General features: G+C 47.6%; 1 long non-coding RNA gene across 1 annotated transcript; it reads left to right on the top strand.

The window, feature by feature from the left end:
• Positions 1 to 6,910: 6,910 nt before the first annotated feature.
• LOC137858717 (uncharacterized) lies at positions 6,911 to 8,679 on the top strand. The gene is made up of 2 exons (XR_011097946.1): positions 6,911 to 7,152; positions 7,777 to 8,679. It is a non-coding gene; the product is annotated as an uncharacterized lncRNA (long non-coding RNA).
• The last annotated feature ends 13,852 nt before the right edge of the window (positions 8,680 to 22,531 follow it).

Below are 22,531 nucleotides of genomic sequence, written 5' to 3'. Positions count from 1 at the left end.
GCTTGCCTTCTAGTGTTTTGTCAGATAAATTAATGTTGGTCATACACAACTGCACATCGCTTCTGAGTTTAGCCATATGATTTAGTAGCTTTTTTTAGTGATGCCATATGCACAGTCTGAAAAAGAAAGGCCTGGCACAGCTTCAGGAACAGTGTTTGTTTTGTGTGTGTGTGAGGGAGGGGTGGGTGGCATCCCTAGAAATTTTTATTGGAGCTGGGTAAATGATGCTATTGTATACTGAAAATGGATAGGAGATGATATGCATGGTCTTAATTTGAAGTGTCTGTTGAGGCTCTGTATTACAGAAAGCTTTAGTTACTTCTTCAAGGAAGAATTAGTCTGCTTAAAAGGACATAACAAAATCTCACCTATCACCGTTTACAGACTGAACATGTCCAGAGCCAGATTCACTGGCAAGTATGTTTTGGCTATTTCACCCCTCCTTTGGTGACACAAAGCAGGCACGAGACTTTACAGCTGCTTTGTGTCACCAGAACAGGACACGTATGCTGCGCACAGGCCAGCGCACGGGCCAGTGAATCTGGCAGTCTGTGCGTACAAAATAATGCTCGGGAAAATAATTTTACAAATGATAAACTATGCCAAACTCTCTTCTTTCTGGCATTATTAATATCTGTGTAGTTATCAGACTGCAAATAAGTTTGAATCAAACGCAGCAGCACTTTATGAAAATAGAGTGTATATATCACTGTACATTGTGTATAATTGGTGCCATTTGAAATGATGAAGTGCTACTAACTGATCTTCATAAAATAATACTTTGCATTTATATAGTGCCTTCCATCTGAGATCTCAGAGCACTTTGCAAACATTACCAAGTTAACTCTCTCTCAGCCCTCTGAGTTCGCTGTTGTTCTCCCCCGTCTACAGATGTGGAAAGCAAGGCAAAGAGAGATGAAGACCATATGAGAACTGGGGCTCAGAGGGCAGGCACTGCCTGGCGGATAAAAACACACACACAACCTTTCTGTTCTAACAGAAGCTGCAAGCTTTCAGCACCTCTGAAAATCAAGCTACTTCAGTTGTTCTTTTGGATGCAAATGACCAATTTAGCTTAAATGATTTCTTCAAAGTCCTTCAGGAAATGTGTAGGAGAACTGACAAAAAAGATCCAGAAAGCTTGGCTCGGGGCCCTGTGCTTTGGCTGAGGGACTGTTCTCCGCATACCGCCTGACCACTGCGACCACAGCTTGTGAAACCTTGTTTTGCATTCTTGTGCTTCCCCCCCTCCACAGTCTCCAGCAAAAAAATAAAAGCAGAAGATGCCTGCAGCTTGCCAGGGAGTGCTGGAGACACTTCAAGGGCATAGGGCCTACTGCAAATGGGCAAGTTAGATGGTCCCAGCCTCACCAGATTTCTGAGGAGCTTCTGAAATCAGATCTAGTTGAATTAATCAATCTGGCTAAAAAATCCCTCTGAAGAAATGATCACACTGATCTGGGATGGTCTGGCAGAACAGGTCCAGGCACCTGCTTGCCAGTATGAGGATGGGTACAGGAACAGCAGCTGGAGGAGAGCTGGAGTGGCACCAAGCCATGAATCTGGGTAAAATGCAGCCAAGGCACAAATTCAGTTTAAGAAAGAAATTGGGACTCGGCCTGCAGGGCTGTATTCAGCCAGACATCAATGTCACTACTTGGTGCCTCCCGCTCTCCATTGTACAGTGCCTTATTCAGATCACTGGAGGCTTTGAGAAGTGCCTCGCTTATTAAACTGGGTCAGGGACATAAAGCGCTGCTCAGCCACCTGGGGATAGTCCCAAGACTCCGAGGAGGCCTGTGGCTGGATTGCCCTCTCTTTCCTGGCCCTGGCATTGCCGTGACTGCAGACTGATTCCCCCCATGCCCTGTGCTGGCACTGCCCCCTTTGTCCTGAAGTGCAGCTGCTCCTACCTTGCACCGCTGCACAAGGGAAGATCCCTCCTCACCTGGGCAAAGATAAATGGCACCGCTCCAAAGAGCGTGTGCACTCACATGGGGAATCGAGGAATAAAAACCAATAGAAGAAAGTGAATTATAAAAACCAGTAGAGTAATATCTCTTGACATGTTCCTTTCTACCATGCAGTAAGTACAGAACCTGCCACTCTATTTTACCATGGGACTTAATGCATTGATCGGATTAGCAACTTCGGCCTGTGTGTTCCATCTCCCTATCTCCCCTCTACCCTATTTTTTTTTAAAGACAATGCATTCATTCCCTTGTTTCTCAATTTATTGTCTGAAAGAAATATTTACTAAGCAAATGTGGAATGCATCTGAATGCTTTGCAGAGCTGCCAAGAGGTCAAAGGTCTAGAATAAAAATGATGCTGAAACAATAATTAATTAGCTGACATTCTCTTAGCAAATTTGCTTTGGGAAAAGCTATGGTAAATCAAGACAACAGGACAAAGTGACAGAAAAAATGAGTAATGACGGAAAGAGGGATAGGAAGAAAAAAAATCCGCATGGGTAGATTTATTCGCTTTGGAAAATGATCCAATCTTTCTCAGCCATTGTTCTGGCCCCTAAACAAAAATCTTCTCCAATAAATAATTTCAAGCTGTTTTCAGTGACTAAACCACAAAATGTTCCATCCTGAATAAATTCTATTTACTGCATGCAAAACCGATTAGCATACTTCCAATGCATTTATAGGACTTCTGGTCTGCAGAGGCCATCTGTTCGGGGGAATTTCTGGAATAGCAGTATCATCTCTACAGCAGGACTAGCAAGAGGCCTGAAAGCACCATACTCTACACAGCTGTATAGATTATTTGGGAGCTGATTGGGCAAAAAAGAATTTGTGTGACTCACTGGGCAAACATGTCGTGTCTGCCTGGGCGGGGAACCTGCCTTCGCTTTTGCATAGGCAAGGAGGAGAGGAAAGGGTGGTGAGGCAAAGCAGTTGCTCTGGCCTCACAAGCATGAATAATAATCCCTCATAAATGGGTCTGTTTAAGATGTCATCAATGTCTATTTTTTTCTTTAAGGACCATCTTGTTCCAGCAGAGGTGGTGGTAAATGGTAGGGAGCCGTTTATCCGAAACAGTATCTTGTGATATGGAGCACCATCCCCTCTGCAATGGGAGGGCTGTGGCTCATCACCCCACCAATCTCCCAGAAAAGTAGCTCCAGGCAGAGTAAGGGAGTTTCTGGGAAGAGCTTTGCCTGAACAATTCCAGGGCATTCACCATGGCTGGTTTGCTCTTGCAAAGCTGATCTCAGCTGGGAGAGGCTCAGACCTCCCGGGTGACTCAGGGAGGCTCTGCTCCTCTCAGCCCCAGGTCCTCTTCCAGAAGAGGCCAACCTCTCTCTGTTGAGTTTGCAGGATCTCAGCTTCAGGATGCTAGAGTTGGCTCATTCTCCCTTCTACTGGCCAATTCTCCCTTCCATGTTAAAGTATCTTCTGTCAAAAAACAAAAATGTTTTGTCCCAAACCACCTGTTGCTTTATAACGTGTTATCAAACCCTGTCTGAAAACAGTATGTGCTGAACCTCCATGGGAATGCACCTGCCTTCCATGCTCCTTCCCTTGGAAACGACTCACCTGTCTTCATACCCTGTGTGCACCTCCTGGGACAGGCTGGCAGCATCTAGTGACCAATAAACGTACTGGGGGGAAAAAGAGAGAGAGAGAGAATTGTACTCGTCCCCTAACTGTTCACTGAATTGCAGTGAATTTGCCATGAAATTCCTGCAGATAGGTCATGGATACAGAGGCTGTACTCAAGGCACCGGCCTCAGAGATCTGTCCAGATCTGTATAGTCTGTATTGTGATGATCAGGACTGAAGAGCGCCAGAGGGAAAGGAAACAAAGGGGAGGACCATCAGTATAAGGTCCCAGGATATTTGAGAGTCCCTAACTGTGTCTCCTCCACCACCGCACACTGTTGATTGCACAGCCCGAAACTGGAGAGGAATGGGAGAAGAGAGCACAGTACTGTGATGGCAAAATCCTCTTTCATTGCTGCTGCCCCACGGCAGAAATACCAAGTGCTAACTGGTACCCAAGAGGCTGGCAGCAGGCAGAGCAAAGGACAGGTCTCCAAGTACTGGTGGCTGCATGCTTGTCTGCCGAGGAAACTTTATTCAAGGTCATGCTTTCCCCCTGCCAAGGAAAGCAGAGGTGTCACACAAATGGTCTGGCCCTAGCCAATTCAAATCCCCAGCTTTCCCTGGAAGTGGAAAGCTCAGCAGCTGTTTAAGACACCCTGAGGATGTCTGACCAACGTGCTGCAGGCTTGTTTATAAACTTCCTCCTATGCTTTGTGACAGCAAATGGATGTAATAAATACCATTCTGGGGAAGAAAAGCAAGGAATAGATAAACTTGAACAATGCTCTGCATGGCTATACAAAAACCTGCTGTGATTTGGAAGCTTAGATGTGCCCTAACATACTGCAATTATTAAGCGCCAGGTATTAGGAAAATCGCATCTGTCTGTATTGCGCAGCTGAATTAGCTAGGCTGGTCTCATTACTCAATAAATAGGCAGCTTTCATGTATTTCTCAGATCTACACATGTGGTGATATTTAGAAAGAAGTTGTCAAAAGTATTTTTTCAAAGGTGGTGTTTAGAGCTAATGCAAAGTACTCAGGGGAAAAAGCAATCCAGACTATGTAGGACTAAAGGATGCGATTTGCAAAGCTGCCTCGGGACTTTCTGACATCCTGCTCCTATTCAGGATGAATGTATGAATTGAAAAATGCAGCAAGGGCTTGAACTTCTTTAGATTAGGGGGATGATCCTGCATCTTAGCTCAAAGAAGATTCCTGCAGAAGAGAAGGGGAGTTCTATATGGATTAGGGGCGCAAAGCCAGGCTGACAGGTTGGCTGTGTACATGTTTTTAGGTTTCAATATCCTCATTATGACAATTGCAGATCTTCTGTCTCTCTCCCCACTAGGATTCCCAAAAGCAGCCTATTTTCACCTGAGTAAATATTCTGGTCCTGTCTTCATTTTCACACACCAGCGTTCCAGTTTGTGCTAGAAGCGCACCACGGTAGCAGTACTCTGGGGATGCTGCTCTAATAGATTCACGAGGTTGACTTGTTTAAGTGGGATTTCATTGTATTACACAGAGGATTTTTTCCTAAGGATGTGATTATTCCAGGACTGATCCTACTGCTGTGATATGACCACTTTTGGCACTGTGCATGCATGGCATGGGATTAGTCTTCTGGCACGGTATAAAATGACTTAGGCATGTTGTCTTACTTATTAGCATGTGGGTTTGCAGATCATTTTACAAAGGCAACAGCTGCAACCATTACTCCTACAGTTATGTCATAATTCGGTATGTCAAACACCTCTATATAGTGCAGGCAAGAGGAACATTTATTCGTCTCACTTGTCAATACGTTTATTTCCCTCTTCTCATGATTTTCCTTTTTGCAGTAGTAAAACAATCCACTCTCTCCATACGGCCAGCTTTCCTTGGAGCCAATGTGAGGATGCAAAAGGAAAGAACCACAGAAACTATGGAGCTTAGCACCTCGCAGGGCCCTGTACAGGAGGGATTCACACAAATTAACGTTCTGTGTTAACCCTATTCTGTGCACTCTGTTCTGTGCACAGCCTCAGCCATTTACCAGAGTCACATTTGCCACGCTCACTGCCAGCGACTTCAGCTGCCGGGAGCCAGGATCCCCAAGTGCCCGGCTCTGTGTGGAGGCTGGGGAAGGAGCTGGCACAGGCCGCATACAGCCCCGCAGAGGGAAGCCCTGCTCGCAGCCAGCTCGCTCTGAACCACTGCTCGTGAGCCCAGTAAAACCATGCACCAGCCCCAGCATATGCAAACCCTGCCTGCCACAGGCAGGATGGCTGCCATTCAAATAGAAGCAGTGTACTCGGACAAAAAGGGGAACCTTGGGATCACAGGGCCTACGCTGGGACTCCAGGAACTTTGGGGAGTGCCGGGACACGAGCTAGTGGCTTCTGGCACTTACACCCCACCCTCAGCCTTTCTCACAGCACCTTCCCCACAGCACAAGCTACCCAGGTTGCAGGCTTAATGGAAAGGGGAACTCGCTGGTAAAAGAAACCCGAGATGACACATTTCTTCAGTTCCTGTTCAAGCAATAAAATCGCAGGTAGTGCCATATGTTCAGTGCGGCCCAGCCTGGGGGGCTAACACAAGGCGATGTCAGAGGCGAGGAGGTGGATATGAAGCTTTCCTCCTGCCCTTTTACAAACTCGGGTTCCCTCAGGAGCTCATAGGCAACCTCTCTGGGCGAGTTCATGCAGCAGCACGGCCCCACCATGGCCCCAGCTCCTCGGGGCCCCCTTCCTGCTGACAACACCCCGCACACAAAGCTCCACCAGGCCGTGCGAGCACATCTTCAGCCGCGTGGGGAAGATGAGCTGGTCCCGGTGTAACACATGACAGCCTTTCCTGAGGCAGCACCTCTTGGCCTAAACGGGCCAGGAGCCTTCACAGATGCCACCCGCAGCAGGGCCAAGGATGTGGCAACTGCGTGAGAGCAGCGGTGAGGGGCAGCTGGGGCGGCCTCGTGGTGGCTGCCGCTAGGAGGAGGAAGCTTCCCCGTGAAGAGGCTGCCCCCAGGTCACGTCTGCAACAGGCAGGCACTCTGACTTGGCTTGGGAGGCCTTGAGTCCCTCCTAGCCAGCCCAGCAGAAGTCAGCCAAGCTGGCATTTTGCAGCAGTGCTGGGATCCCCTCCATCCCCCAGCTTATTTTTCTATTTGCTTTGACAGGGGGAAGGAGGGCAGATGGGGGTGGCGGAAGGTGCTCCAGACTGCAACCTGCAGCAGCTGACATTTATATTGTCTTTTAATTAAATAAGCCCCAGACACATGAGTGCATGCAAATTCCCCTGTGTGCCCTCCTCCTCTTCCTCTTAAAACCTCATTAGGGAAGAACAGCAATCAAATGAGGAATGCAGGGTTGCCTCTCCTACTGTCAGGCTGTTGCCTGCACAGCTTCGCCTGGACACAGGGTCACTGCACAACAATGCAAGGTGGCTACAGCTGAAATAGCAGAAATCCAGTACGATTCTCCTTTTCCTCTGCAATCGGTGTGCAGCTCAGGGGGCAGCAGTCTGTGCATTCACACACTGGGCTGTGTTTTCCAGTTTGGTAACAGCCTGCAGCATCTTTGAGCCCGCGTATCTACTGGAAGGCCCAGGTAATGTGAGGGGAGTTGCATTTGTGTTGCCGCATCCTCTGCTGAATAGCAATGCCTACGAGGCAAGAAACATCTTACTCCCATGCTTCATGGGCTGCTGTTTGCTGCAAGGCACTTTCCTTGCAGATTCAAGGCCTTCTAGGTGTCCAGAGGCCACCCCTTGCTCTACACACAAGTAAACGGGATCCCCAAGATCCACCTCTGCAAGAAGAGGAAAGCTCCACCTGCACAGCCCCTGCAGAGGACACCCCCAACAGCTGACAGTGGCCAGGGGAAGGTGCAAGCAAACAGCAGTGTGTAGGCTCAGGACTCGCCATTATTTCTAGTTACTGTTTTGTCCCCTCTGAAGGCAATTCAGAGCAGTCGTTACATTAAAGTCAGTCTTGGGACCACAGTGGTACAGGTGTAAGCCCTGAGCTAGCTTTGTGGTGAACGTACACAAATACACAAGTGCGTGTATTTGTGGTGTCCTTTGTGCTTCCTGACCAGCGCCACTCATCTGGCTTGTACCTTACTCATGCTTTTGTCTCACGGAGGTTCTTGTGGGGCTGGGCCAAGAGACTAACATCATCCAGGCCCCTCTGCAGGCAGTTCAGACCAAGTCTGTTCTCTTTCTTTCAGCAGGTGTTGCCCCTGCACATGGGAAACCCCCTCACAGGAGATGATGAGCAGCCGGAGGTAGAATAGAAGGATGCTCGCACTAACCTCTGGGGGGTCGGCACAGTGGAGAGAAAGTCCTTGCAATGATCTGCCAGCATTTTTCTTTCCCCACCGGGGATCTCAGGGAAGAAGGCACGGGGTCAGCGCCTCGGCTCTGAGAGGCTCTCCTGCTGGCCCTCCGGAAGCACTTGAGGGCCAGGTGAATTTATTTCCTATTGCTTCGTTTTTCCTCGCAGATCTGACAGCTCATAATACCTCTGGTGCCTGACAGCCTCGCTCTTCCCCAATTGATAAATAATCTCTTTCTGATTTGAGCAACCAAGGAACATCTTGAGCCTGTCACACTGGAGGAGATCCATCAGCCTCTCGTGCCACGAGTGAGGTGTTTGAAAAATGCTGTTTGCGCAGCCATTCTGGGGTATTAATTCCTGGCATCCCACTTTATTTTGATTGTTTCCTAAAGAACAACAACATACTTTAACTCTTTGCAAATGAAGCAGCATTCTGTTGTTATGGTAACTCAAGTTCTAAAAATACTATAAAGGAAAGACCACCTTTAATTGATATCACAAGAAGTTGTTATGGTAACTGGAATTTTAAAAGTAACTAGGTTAAACTCCATTTCTTTTTATCCAGAGCTCTGCATAAACAAATTCTGATTAAAATATCAGGTTTAATTTAATCAGTTAATTAATGTCACTAAATGTCATTTATCTTGTAAGTCTCATTTATATTCAGTGCAAAATTACCTAACTTGCTGAGTTCTAACTATTCTGCCTTCGGTCTGGTATTTTGGAGTTGGATGACTGTACAATTTATTTTTGGTCATGGAGCGGTTAAAAATGAACATGCTGCTTTTAGATCATGTGAACGCTTTTTCCTGTATTTTTCCTGGGTAGCATGGGTTTAATGCCATCAGGTAATCCTGCCATCAGGTAACCCTGCCAGAAAAGTCAAGTGTGTGCGGTCTGAATGGAGGCGCATGCTCTGCTGACTTCTGGAGCTGTCCTAAGCAAACCCCTCTCGAGGCCTTCTCTCCTGCTCTCCCCCCTCCTCCTCAGCGCCCAGACTTTCTGTCTCTGCACACTCCCCCCAGGCCGTCTCACCTCGCCCTTCTTCCCAGATCGCTCTCTCCTCCCTTTGCTGTCAGAACTGGCTCATCACTCTCCAGCCTAATCCCCTAGGTCGGCAGTGTCACTTCCTTCGCTGGGGGTGTATTTTCTGCCTGTCTCTCCATCGCACCGTCTCTGCCACTTGCATCAGTACGTCTCCTTTGCTCACTCTTGCTCTCTTTGAGCTTCCCAGGCTCTCCCAAGCCTGCCTCCCATGTGCCCCGATTTGCCATGACCAAACCCAGCTCTCTGCCCACTGCACTGGCAAGCACCTCTGTAACTTCTTTGTACCTTTTAACCAAATTTAATCTTCTTGTCCTTGCTTTCCACGATCTGAACTGCACAGCTCCTGGTTGCCTCTCAATCCTCTGTTCATTTTTCACAGATTAGTAGAGTGAAAGGCCAGGGAAGGTTCATTATGATCATTTAGCCTAACAGGCCACAGAATTTCATCCAGGAATTTCTGTGTCGAACCTGTAACTTCTGTTTGAGCGATGAGTGTGTCTTTTACAAAGACACCTAGTCTTGATTAAAAGACTGCAGCTAGTGGAGAACATACTACATCCCTAGATAGCTTGACCTAAAGATTTAACCCTCCCCGTTAAAAATAAATGCATCATATCTTTCATCCAAATGTGTCTAGCCTCAGCTGACAGCCCTTGGACCTCTCCATGGACTTTAACATTTGAACAGTTCACCTCAAGGGAAAAAATTACTACAGGTCAGCTTCCCTGTGGTAATCATCCCCATTCAGGCTCTTACCTGCAGCTATCTGCAATAATGGTGAGGTGATTTATTAGGGGAGCCTGGCTTCCAGGGAAAGAGGGATAAACACACGCTTGCAGAGAGGGGACAAACAGCTCCTGCAGAGCAGCTGGTACAGGGGAATCTAGTTTTCTGGGTACCTTGTCTGTTTGTCTTCCTTTCTGCTGGGGTTTCTTTCCCAGATGGAAGACTAGCACCAGATTTTTTTTTCCCAAATAATGCTTATACATGTAGGTCTCAATCAAATTACTCCTTAACCTTTTGGATAAGCAGGGAAAGGCCTGAAACAGCTTTTTAAGTCTCTCATTGAGAAGCAGAATTGGCAGGGCTGCAAATACTTTTTCCAGTTGTTTTTGTACTGCTATTCCATTTTTTTTTGCATCTTTTCTGGATGTTTGAGAATGAGCATGGACACAGAGTCCAGCAGATCTCTCAGAAATCCTGTATCAAGAAGTGATGTGATTCCCTCCCGAGCCCTACTAATCCCTTTGCTTACTTGCCCAAGGATTGCATCAGCCCTCGTAGCCCGAGCTTCACAGTAGTTCACATTTGTTCATCCACCCAAAATAGCCCCTACCTCCTTTCCAGACTTTCTGCTTTCTAGTATTTGGTCCCAAACTGCAAATATAACCTGCAGTCTTGGTTTGTGTATACATGACCTTCCCAGCAGCTATATCTATGCGCCAGCTTTCTAAAAGAATCCAGTTTATGAAGCAACCCAGATCTTGCCGTAGGAGTGCTCTGTCCATATTAGCATCACTTATCATGCCCGAGTTGTTTATTTAATCTGCGCAGTTCACCAGCCATGCCACCTTCTTCCACCTCAGTTGTGACTCCTTTTGCATTTGCCTCCAAGCCTTCAACCTTGCCTCTTCCTCTGCTCTTAAATCTCCAGCCTTCTAACCCACACCTCTGAAAGCACAACTTCCAGAAAGCACCCAGCCTGCCTCCTGAGCAGCACAAACAAATCACACCGTTGAAGAGTCCCCTTTAAAAAAGAAGTTCCAGACATTATAGCTTAAGGGAAACACACGGAAAACTGTCCCAGTCAGCCACAATATATCCCAGAGTACTGCATCCTCTCTCCAGTGCCGGGTTATTTATTCCATAAACTGTTTGGGTTGGGTCCCTGTCTTGCAGAGCATCTTACACACAGTTAATTCTATCAGCGCATTATTATAAATCAAACAGCTTGCACATGCACTAAGTGGCTTGTAAACACACGCATGCAAACAGCTATGAATCAATCTACTTGCTTCTTTTTGATGTACTGTAATCAATCCATAAACCAATTGTGGGAAGGATTGTGTTTTGTTCTTATGAAATGGAAATTTCTTCAAGTGCAAGTGGTTGCATATCAAATGCTTCTCCAAAAATTAAGCTTTTAATTTAATCAACATGAGTTTTTAAAAATCTTTCTCCCTCACAGCTGCCAGCTAGAAACAGATTATACTTTAGACAGATTTTATTTTACTTAAAAAAAAAAAGGAAAAAAAGAAAAAAAGAAAATAAGGAAAGCTACCTTGTCTTCCCTTTAAATGCTTGATTGCTATTCATGACACAATTTACTGTAACTGTCCTGTTTTGCTCCCTTACTGAAATGCTAAAATGCTCCCTGACTGAAATTTGCTTCCTTTTTACATTTCTGGCAACGTCTTTGCTCCCAGCTAATGTTGGTTCTGCTATTTTGCTTCCCCCACATGTATGATCTTCAGCAGCTATGAATGGAGTTACCTGCTTTACTGACAGCAGCATATCATAACTGATGAGATTCACCGAATGCCTGAGAGGAGGATGTTAACTGGAATCCTACAACTTTACACACCAAGCTGTTATTATTTGTGATCGTGGAGTTTGTGGAGAAGCCACATCTCTTGTGCCACTCTTAAAAAGATGACCTCAAATCTTTAGTCACTGCAATTGTGGAAGGACATTTCTCGTGGGAGGGGGCAGGGAAAAGAGTCACCAAATAGTATTGTGCAGGGCTGATGCCAAGGAGTAAACAGCTCTGGAAGATCACAGATGGGCAGATTTACTCAGAGCTCCAGCTCAAGACCCACATCTTGTATCATACCCCTAGTGCCTCTCATTTGAGGATCCCTGGGAGTTTAGAAACTGCAGGTGATTTCTAATACTCAGTGTTTGAGGTGTGCATAGCAGAGCACCTGATCAGAACACGCAATATGTTTTCTAAACTGTAATTAGGTTATCAGAACATATCCATCATTTAGCTTAGTCATTACAGATGACTGGAATCGATCTTTTTTCCCGTGGAAGTTTTTAACAACCTTGCCCTTTATCTGTTTCAGAGAAGTTTCAGGTTTTTGGCAGAAATCCAACCCCCCAATATATGCATTCTGAAATACCTCTCTGGCATTTGCAGCTTAAATACCTCCTGCTCCCCTCCTTCCCTGGCCCTTTGGCACCTTGGCTGTATCCCAAGCCTGGCGGTGCTCTGCCACCTTTCTGGCTGCCCCTGCTCTGGGGACGTGGCTCTGCTCCACGCGGGAGCAAGACCCTGCATGGGGCAAGGTAGAGAACAGCAGGTGTGGTGCAGGGCACCACGCTTTCAGAACCCAGCCATTTGGGATTTGTTCATATGCTTCTTTTTGACAAATAACAGGAAATTTCTGGTGAAAGCAGATACCTTTCAGCTTTGTTTGAATGTAATTTTCCTTCATAAAGGCATTTTCAGGGCAGATTCGTGGAGGAGCTCTGGCAGTCATCACATAAAAACGTGATTAATGCTGTTTGAGCATGAGGTCTGCCTTCCCGGGGAAGCCCAGCGATGGAGGTTTACGATGAGGTACATGCAAAGCTGACACATGGGACCCCTGCACACACAGAAATGGTTTCTGACCCAGCACCTTCCCTGAAATCTTCTCCCTACACATACTGACTGTCCATTCATTGCAGAGAGGTGAAATAGTCATTACATGCTTTTTCCCAGTCCGTGTAAGGAGAAGTTTGAAGCCTCAGCCTGGGCAGAAACCATTAAATCAGAGAAATATTTGGAAGCATTGATCCAGCTGAACGAAACCGCAGCCAGGCTGAGCCTGTGTGCAGCCACTGAAGTTACAAGGGGCACAACAGCTGGAGGACAGGCAGGGGAAGCCAGAAACTGCTCAGCTGAAGCCTCTCCAGACCATGTTTGACATGTTATTTATCTTCTTCTTTTACAGGTCTCTCTTGCCAAGGAAGTGGGGGAGAGAAGTACAGCTCAGAGAGCTGTTTACTTTCCTGTTGAATGAACAATTTTGAATGAGCAAGATTAGTCTACAAGGATGAAAATGCAATCCTGTCTCACTTAAACAAAAAAAAGAAAAAAAAAAAAAGAAAAAAGGGGGGAAGGGGTAAGAAATTAGGTTAGCTCTTCCAGAGACTTTCTATCTCCAGGAGAAGCAGCACAGCTTAATCTCAGCTGGGCCTCCCTCCCTCTCATGAGGGGCCTTCTGCCAGCCCCCAGCCAAGAGCCCCCAGGCCTGAGGAGCCCTTCAGGAGTGACACGCATGGACGTCTGCGGGGCTGCAGCATCCACAGGCAACCCCCAGCCCCTGGGCACTTTTCCTATCAGTTGGATGTCCCCCCTGCCCTGTGCCACCATCTGCCATGCGTTACTGGGCTGTGGGATACGGCCAGCCCAGCTCCTGGCCTCCCTGCCCTGAGTCCTTTCCCTGGCAGGGCTGCGGTGCACAAGGCCAAATCCACCCCGCAGTCCCCTCACCCTGTGCTTCGGGAGAAGCCAGTGGGAACACCATGAGTGTGACCTACACCAGGACACCAAAAGGTGTCCAGAAAGTGCACACTGCACTGGATATTGCAATAGCCAACAATAATCCACGCTGGTATTTTGCAGCCAGATGTGCCAGGTTGTTGTTTCCCCAAACACCTAGGTTAAAAGGTTCGGCTCTGTGGTAACTGGGCTCCCAGACCCCTGGGGAAGCAGCCAGGCCTCCCAGAACATCACAGCTCCTCAGAGCAGCTGTTCTGCCCAGCAACACATTTTGGATTTGGTTTTATTCTGCTGAGAAAATGCTTGTGAAGTTCAGTGTAGGCAACGTGCGGCTCCTGGGCGTACGCTAGAAGGTGATGTGCTTGCTTCCTTGTCCCCAGAGCAATCCCAGGGCAAACTTCCCAGCAACAAGGGCCCTAGATTCATTACAGGTTTGGGTTAAACCAATTCAGTACTTTCTGTTGCTACAAGGGCAGCTTCCAGCCAGCTCCCAACCTAACTGCTCACAATGACTGAAGAAAAAAAAGCCTCATATTTACAGGGCGCGCTGCAAGTAGAAGAATGGCGTTACATAAAGCATTTTCGCTCCTTCAGAAATGAATAATGAGCAAGATGAGCTGCCCAACAGAAAGAATTGTCCTTGATTCAGTGGATTAATTTGCTCGATAGCATGAAATAACACAATTTAAGGGAAATTAAAATTAATATAAAACATTTGTCTTCAGACACGCTTAAACAATAACATGGAAGAGTATGACGGTCAGTAGGGTGTACAGAGCTGTTTAGACCATAACGCTGCAGCCATCTTAAAAATGCCAAATACCATTTACATAATTTGCCTTATGACAACACAGTTGTGATACTGCTAGTGGGTAGCTACACGACCTTGTTATAGAAAAGCAGACTGACAACCATACCTGCTTCTGCTTCCTATTTTACCTAGCCTATCGGTAGCGTTTGCTTTAGAGCAGCACCCAGGAAGACAGATCAGGCTGCCTCACCATTTTCCTTTCTTGTTTGTGCTACAGAGACAAGGGCTACAAAGACGGTCCTTGCCTTCAGAGCATTCACAGCCTAAAGACTCTTGCTCTGCCATGAAGTGCTAGACCCAATGGGCAACGTCCACAGAAACCTTTCTTTTTTTCTCAGCACATTTTTTTGAAAATCCTGCCGCTGCTTTTTTCATTGCTGTATTGAGGGAAGAACCCCTGTGAATCACAGGTCTCCTCTCCAAGTCACTTTTCTTCGTGCTTTGCACTTGTTCTACCACTTGGTCAGCGGATGGCACTCTCTACCTCGCTGGTGCACACACACAGTGTGGTGGAAATAAAGTTCTGGGGCCTCCAGTGACGTGCCAGTTCACATTCCCATGCCTGGGTAGGTGATCTGAATCCACAACCAGCCCCGGCAGCAATGGGTGGCAGATTGCCTTGAGCACAGCTTACCATGGCACACGGTGCTGCTAGCACTGTAAGCTGCTATTCAGCCGCCGCGGGCATGGCAGCATTGCCAGCACGGCCTCCTCCTGCCGAGATTAAGTCAGAGATAAATCACCATGGGTGGGCTTGAATACACTGACTACGTTTGTAAAGTCCTGCTGCCTAGCAAGCGGTTGTCCCTAGGCACAGCACCAGCAGGATTTATGGATGGATGGCCATGCTCCACATAAATATTACTGTGCACAGCAAAGTGGGTAAATGTTAGAAATAATAATAAAGAAATCTATATGAAAGCATGACTCAACCTAATCACGTTCCTGATGCTTGGGACTCAGCATCTCAGAGAAACGGCTCTGTGATGGCTCACAAAGTGAGGAGAAAATATACTGCCTTCCTCCTAGCCGCAGCCCTACCCAGCGCTTCAGCAGCAGGCAAGCTCCCAGCCAGGCACTGCACCAAGGGCTGGGTTCAAGAGGGATTTACACCGTGCCCAGAGGAGCTGAACGAAGAAGCTCCACTCCTATAGGAAACCCGCCCCCAGCTCCATCCTCCTAAGGCAGGGAGGCAGCAGAGGGTTAAGAACAAGTGACCTACGGCTGCTACTGGCTGTGCTTTGCTCTCACAGACAGGGAAACGCAGTCAGCAAAGAGATTTTTAAACTTCATTTTCTCTGTCTACAGGTGCCTGTCTTCCAGTATTAGTCTAGGGAACTGCACACCAATTACCTCATATATTCACTGAAAGTGCAGTACAATACAACTTATTGTTATATAGTGTCCTTGATAGAAAGCCCCATGAAATGCTTGACAGTACTATTGGGTCCATAAAAGTGTGCGTGGTCATGAATACATGTGAGGGTTCAGTCCCTGCTCTTGATTCCTGTTCTCTGCTGGAAACCACTCTGTTACAATTCTCTCAATTTCAACATGGAGAGGAGGTGGAGGAAGGGAATATCACAGCTCTGTGTCACTGTCTGCAAATGCACGAGGACACGGAAGGGCCATCCTGCCAGACGTGAGACAAATGGCCCGAGGGACACGTAGAGACACGCAAATAGAGAGGCACGCACGCTGACCCGCCGCTGGCACCGTGACCAGCCCGACCCTGGGCACCACCAGGGCTCCTAAGGAGAGGTGTCGTACCCCCATCGCTGAAGCAGACAGGACAGGATTCCTCCTGGCAGTGCTTCGGCTCAGCCACACGTATGGTCCAAGCAGCTTAATCTAATCTCTGCAGCGCTCGGCAAATGAAGAGCCTAATGCCATATCATGCATCACCTGTCTTCTCCAGCACTGGGCCCCCAGAAAAAAAATAATAATAAAATGTTCGCTTTCCAAAGTTCAAATTCTTTGTAACCATTTGACTAAGCCCATTTCTAAAAAACACAGGAAAATGTCAGTGTTGTGCTTCTATCACCAAGCAGCTGGGGCTGGATTCACACAGCCAACTGTGAGGCTGAAGACAAACTTAGCTGCCTGATGCGGCATCTATGCTCAAAAAACCTGTGAGAGATTCAGTCTGCCAGATGCCCTGGGCTGCTGTTTTGGGGATCTGTGTACAGTCAGCGGAAAGGGACAGGCATGAGGACAAACAGGCCGTCGGAGGATCCCGAGGTGCCTGGAGGACGGCTCCCTAGCACAGATGGAGCAGTCCCTGTGGACTCCTCAGTGCTGGGTCCACCTGTGGCAGGTAGGAGTCAGCACAAGGCAGGGGGACGTGTTTTCTTCCTACCCAGACACCGGCTCCCCTACCTCAACCCAGCCACGAGGTTCAGAGGGACCCAGCAGGTGACACTTGGCACCTTCTGTGGGGCAGCTTCCACCCTGGGTCCTTCAGAAGCCATTGAAGGCCCAAGGAAGAAAGCCAGCCATGTGCTGCCTGCTCAGACGCAAGGATTTTCCTTAGGTTTGTAGGAACATTTTGCAGAAATGAGATAGCAGAATATTGTAGAAAAAGTACCCAAGACTTTGATTTCTTCTTAATTGGCTGCGCTCCCTTACGACCCTTGAATTTTCTTTGCAATAACCAAGGAAAGTATTAAAAAATCCCATACTTAATTAGGCCTGAGTTTCATCACAGTCCCATAGATTTTTTTTATTTTTTTTATTTTTAAAAAGGAAACGAAAACCTCAGTAATTTGCCCATGACTAAACTTTACATATTTTCATCCAGACAAATAGACAGTCATCTCCTGAACGTTTTAACAAGCCGATGCTAATGAACTACAACTGACAAATGTAAAGAAGAATGATCCCCTGCCATTTAAAAGGAAACTCCACTTCTCTTTGCTACGTGGTGCCCTCCATAGCGCTGGGAGCCCTGCTGGTAGATGTCCAGACAGAGGATCTTATAAAACCTGAGCCCTGCAAAGAGTTTGTTGGGCTTTGGTGACTGGGCGGTGGAGAAGGGAGGGGCTCACTGAAACCACAGTTGAAGTTTGATGAGTTAGCAATGAAACTACATGGTGAAAAACATGGGGCGAAAATATTTTCAGGCTGACATTAGGTATGAAACATTGGTGAACTGAAGACTGGAAGAAATTTTGCTTTGGGTTGAAACAGTTTGGATTTGAGCAGTTTTGCTGAGCTATACGCAGTGTAAACAAGATCAAAATAAAATGGAAATCCAAAAATAAAAACGTCATGCTGAAGACAAAATCAAAGTGTTTCACTAGGAAAAACAGACCTAACCGAGACGATTTGAGATTCAGGGATATTTTGTTGAACACAGCTGGGAAAATGAAGATTTATTTGGAAATTATCTTGCTTCCATGAAATCAGATCACGTAATGCTTACCCAGGGCCATATGCAGACCTGTGTAACTCCAGTCTAGGGCTGATTATCTCTGCAGCTGAGGGCAGACACGGCGTATCAGCCCCACTTCTGAACATCTCCAGCCCGGTGCTGCCCAGGCCCCACACAGGGGTCTGCTGGGTGATGGAGCCCCCTCGCTTGTCTCTGTGGCTGCTGCGACTGGGCTCAGCAATTCTCAGCTGACCCCCCCCCCCACACACATTTCCACATGTACAAAGCAAGGTTAGGCTCTAATACCTACACAATGCCCTTTAATTTCCCTGGCCTGGTGCTGACAATTGGAAAATGAATATTACACAGGCAGCAGAGAGTGGCTGCGGTGGTTGGGTGTAATCAGCATCCCTGGGCATGTCCAAGTGAGTCTCATCTTATTTTAATTCTGGTAATATTTCTGTTTTCAGCCAGCTCATTACAGGCACCTATTCAAAGCCTGGAGAATACATCTAAATTGAAAGCAGAAAAAGAAAAAAAGAAAAAAAAAGCATATTGTGCTGCCTTTTCACCTCCCCCTGCTTCTTCCCCTACCAAATTAACAGCAAGGACCTTTGGAGGCACCTCACGTAGGCATCCTTGTTATCAGAACTGTCCTGGGGGTGCGGATCGGGCCCTGAGGCTCACAGGGAGGTGCCCCCGGTGCTGGGTCTCTGGCTGGCAGGGCTCCTGGGCGCTGGGAGCAGCACAGCAGCCTGCTGCTCGGTGTGCCTGGCAGCCCCGATCTGCTGCACGCAGCCACGGGAAGCCTTGGAGAGCGGAGTATGGGCACAGCACAGAGGGCTCCTCCACCCCTCCAGTTCTTGTTTGTATCTGCTTGCCCCCTTGTTTATTGTCTGCTGAGGTTCAAAATGCATCTCAAAATGTCGGGGAGCAGGAAAAGAAAAGGAAGGAGAGAGAATTACAGCCTGCCTGTCTCTATTTTATAATGCATTTATGTGGGAATAGGGGAGGGAACCTGGGGCGTCACTTCGTATCTGGTTTGAAATACTTTTTTTTTTTTTCCATAAACAGAAAGGCTTCGGGAGGAGAATGCTAAGCAGAACGGAGAAGTGACACACCATTTATCCAGGTTTTGTTAAGTAATGAGCTCGATTCCTCAGTGATCAATCTCTCCCCTTCAATTAACAGCAATAAATTCCTCATAAAATATTCTAAACAGTGCTGGACTTTCTTCTTGCTTTACATTATTTATGCAGCATGTTTGTTATTCTTGTCCTTAAAGCAACTTTATATATTATGTCTTGTTTCTCAGCCAGAAAAACAACTTGCCACTGCAGAATGATCTCAGCAGTATGTTATCTCTGCCCGTCTGATCCCTGCCTTGTAATGCACACACACACTGCCCCTTAGAGGTGACATCCCGTCATGGCCACAGGGAAAAATCACAGCTACGGAGATATGTTTTGATTGCAATGTGTTTGTGCAATTTTAACCAGCTGGCTGGCTTACCAGAAAGAGAGGCTGATATTTTTTTATTTAGAACAAATGTCCATATTTTGATCTCAGACAAGCAGTGCAAATCTGGGCTAAATCCTTCGATTTCAGTACTGACTTTTGCTTTTTTTTTTTTTAATTTTAATTTTAATTTTTTAAATCCAACATCAGACTCCTGACCCCTACTCCTTTTCCTGAAAGCTCTGGCATTTAAAGATACAGAATTGCTGCTGCGACCACCGTGCCCTTCCAGATGCTGCCAGGTACGGCCACACTTGCATTGCAAGAAAGCCCCTGGTGCCTGCAGGCGTGCTGCCATCCACCCTAACAAACAAGTATGGAAACGATGAGAAAGGAAACAGCAGGCTAAGCCTATTACTTCATCAATTTCTACAGCAACCACCAACCCTCTTACTGCTCTCCGTTCCTCTGCTCACTGGGGATGCTGCCTCAGCAAGGCAATGGGCATCCTCTTGGAAAGCAAGACGGTGACAGCCCGGCCCACCGCGGCCACCCCAAGGGATGCTCTTTCATGTCAAGTGCTCTCTGTCTCCTGCCCTGATGGAATAATAAAGGAAGCCTGTCTCCTTCTTTCATCAGCAGCTGCCTCTGCCCTCCCGAGCCAGGCAGGGTAGCACAGACAGAGGGAGGTAAATGCTTTCTTGTGTCCATCTGTCTGATCTGACAGTAATACCTCTAGCTAGGATCCTACATTAAACAAACTGATGTGCATGTATCCCCTCTGCAGAGCTGGAGGTGGGGAATGAGCAGTAAGCTGTGTGGGACACAAAGCCATCAAGTAAGCATGCTGGTAAATGAGACATTTAATTAAAAATGAGCAGAGCTAGGAGCCTTGAGGAACTTGTGGGCTGGCAAAGAAATGTGAGCTGCTCCCCCAGCAAAAGCTAGCACATGATCAAGCCAAGGGACAGATTAAGATGAGAAATTTCAGCCTGCCCTTTCCCTTCCCAGCCAGGAGAAAGCAGGCATGCAGCGGAGGGCTGGGACCACTCTTTATTGCAAAGAAAATATTCCACAAACATGACTTGGCCCTTTCCACGATTTGTCCCCTTTGTAATGCTCTTAATGGCTCCAAGTGCCAGCATCAATGCTTGTGTGGTTTATCACTTGTCCGAGCAAACTGCTTGGCCTCCGAGGCAGCAGACTGTCCTCCTCCAGGAGTGAGATGACCACTTCTCTGGGCTGGGGACCTCACACAGAGCTGTGGACCAAAACGGGGAGAATCTCTGGGCCAAAGAGTCATCCACCATAAAGCAGGGATCCAAGAGCCGGTGAGAAAACATCAGTTTGGCGCTACTATGGCAGGAGGGAGGACAGTTCTGCTGAGAGACAGGGGAGACGAGGAGCCAGCCAGGCACAGAGAAGACCCGGCCCACCCTCCGCAGAGGAAACCAGGAGGAGGTGTGCAGGGAGCGGCGGCGCAGCGTCTGTCCTCCTACAGCTGGAGGGGGCAAAGCACAGCCCCGGCAGGGTGGGAGACAGGCCCTTTGGTGGTGCACATCAACCTCCTTGCTCCAGGAATTCAGATGATGGCCCTTTTGCAAACCATTACGGAACTGCTCTGCCTGGCTTCATGGGAGGAAGCTGGACTCATTACCTCCCATCCGACGTTCCCTTTCATCTGCGGCCAGGGTCACCCTGCAAGGGGAACACCCAGCCATACACCAGCAAAACAGGAGGGGGGGGGGGTTGTTTGTACGGGAAGAGTTATAAAAATGCTACTTTTCCTTGGGGAGAAACTTGCTACATGAGATTTTAATGAGCAATTAGGTTCCGGGAGACTGTCACTCATGACGAAATGAACCCCAGCAGTGCTAGAGATAGAGGTCAGCAGAGGAAGCTAACCCACGAGGGCTGCCCTTCCCTCGAGGGGTGGCCATGTCCCTCAGGCCTGCAGCTGGGCCAAACGGCAGCCTGGCCTGGCTGAGGGTGAGATTTACTGAGGGCTAAACCTTGTCTGCACACACACACGGAGGCCTGAGGCTCCTGACGGAGATGTGCAAACTGTTGCCATACAAACACCCGACAGATTTCCATGCCAGCCTTGAGCAGTCCTCCGTGAGGCCTGGCCAGAGGCAGGAACACCCCTGAGGCTGCTTTTTCCTCATGCCAAGCAGATGCCATCTGCATAGATGTGACTGCAGGGACAGAAGGAACCCAGTCACTGATCCACACCCCTGCTTGCACAGGCAACACCACCGCGTGGATCCCTGCACTGAGCACACGAGCCATGTTACGATGACAGAACTGCTTCCCAGCGCACCCTGTAAGGATGCAGATGTACCAACACACCAGTGACCGTCCAAACTCTCCCCACGATAATAGCAGCTGCAAAATTTTCATTGTGGCTTGCGAAGGAGTGACTGGATGCAAACAACCCTCAAAGCTCTCTGTGAGGCTGTGCTGGCCACACCCTGCTCCCTGGCCTTCCTCCTCCTCCTCCTCCTGGGGAGAACAATGGGGCTTTGTCAGCACCAGGAGGAATGAGCACTAGCCAAGCACAATAGCCTTTTTTATCCCAGCTTCAAGGCATTTGTGGTTGGAAAAAGAAATGCATTCATCTTGTACGAGCGAGGAATATCTGTTAGAATTGGGCTTTGCCCAGAATTCTGTATGTGACCTCCAGGGAATAGATCTGAGCATGGATCACAGTCAAAACATTTTAGCTTAATCCTCTCTCTTAGCTTCAGCTAATTCTGAGAGCCCGCGCTCGTGGTTTTACCTACATTTTAATTGCAGTGGTGATTTAACATCTTCCATCTTGAAAGTCCTCCCTAACTTGGGGAACCTCTCCATGCCACCGGGAAGACAGGTGGAAGCACAAGCTTGCTTACTTCTTGTGAACCAACTCACCTTTAATCCTGGAGGTCCATTCAGCCAGGAAAGAGTTAACACCTGCACCTTTCAGTGAACAAATTGGTTCATCCAGGAAAAAAAAAAAATCCCAGAAAATTGGATGTTGGTAGATTATCCTTCTCCAGATCCATGGATTAGTGTGCTTGCAGAGGGCATCCAAGTGGAAAAGAATGTAATATCGCTGTACGTGCGGGGAGAGCCTTCACCTCCACTCCAGCTCAATTACACATCTCTCTTATCACAGCTATCACATGATGCCTATCCTTATGCCTTTCTCCACTTAAGCCTATTACTGCATTTCTATTAAATACTGGGAAGCCTTTTGAAATCATGAAGTTTCTTGCCACGACGGATCATATGCCAGCTAAATCATTTTGTTTCCCCAGTTCTCCCCACTTTCTGCTCCCACATTGCTTCATTATTTGAGTATTTCCCTTTTAAGTGCAAGACATCGTGACATCCCTCCCCTCGATTTCTCCTCAGCACACCCACATACATGCTTCCACTTACAGCTCAGGTCCAAACCCTGATTCCCTTATGCCAGCCTAGAG

The sequence above is a fragment of the Anas acuta genome, chromosome 6 (assembly GCF_963932015.1).
Source record: "Anas acuta chromosome 6, bAnaAcu1.1, whole genome shotgun sequence".
In the NCBI taxonomy this organism is placed as follows: Eukaryota; Metazoa; Chordata; class Aves; order Anseriformes; family Anatidae; genus Anas; species Anas acuta.
This window is presented reverse-complemented; position numbering and strand designations above follow the sequence as displayed.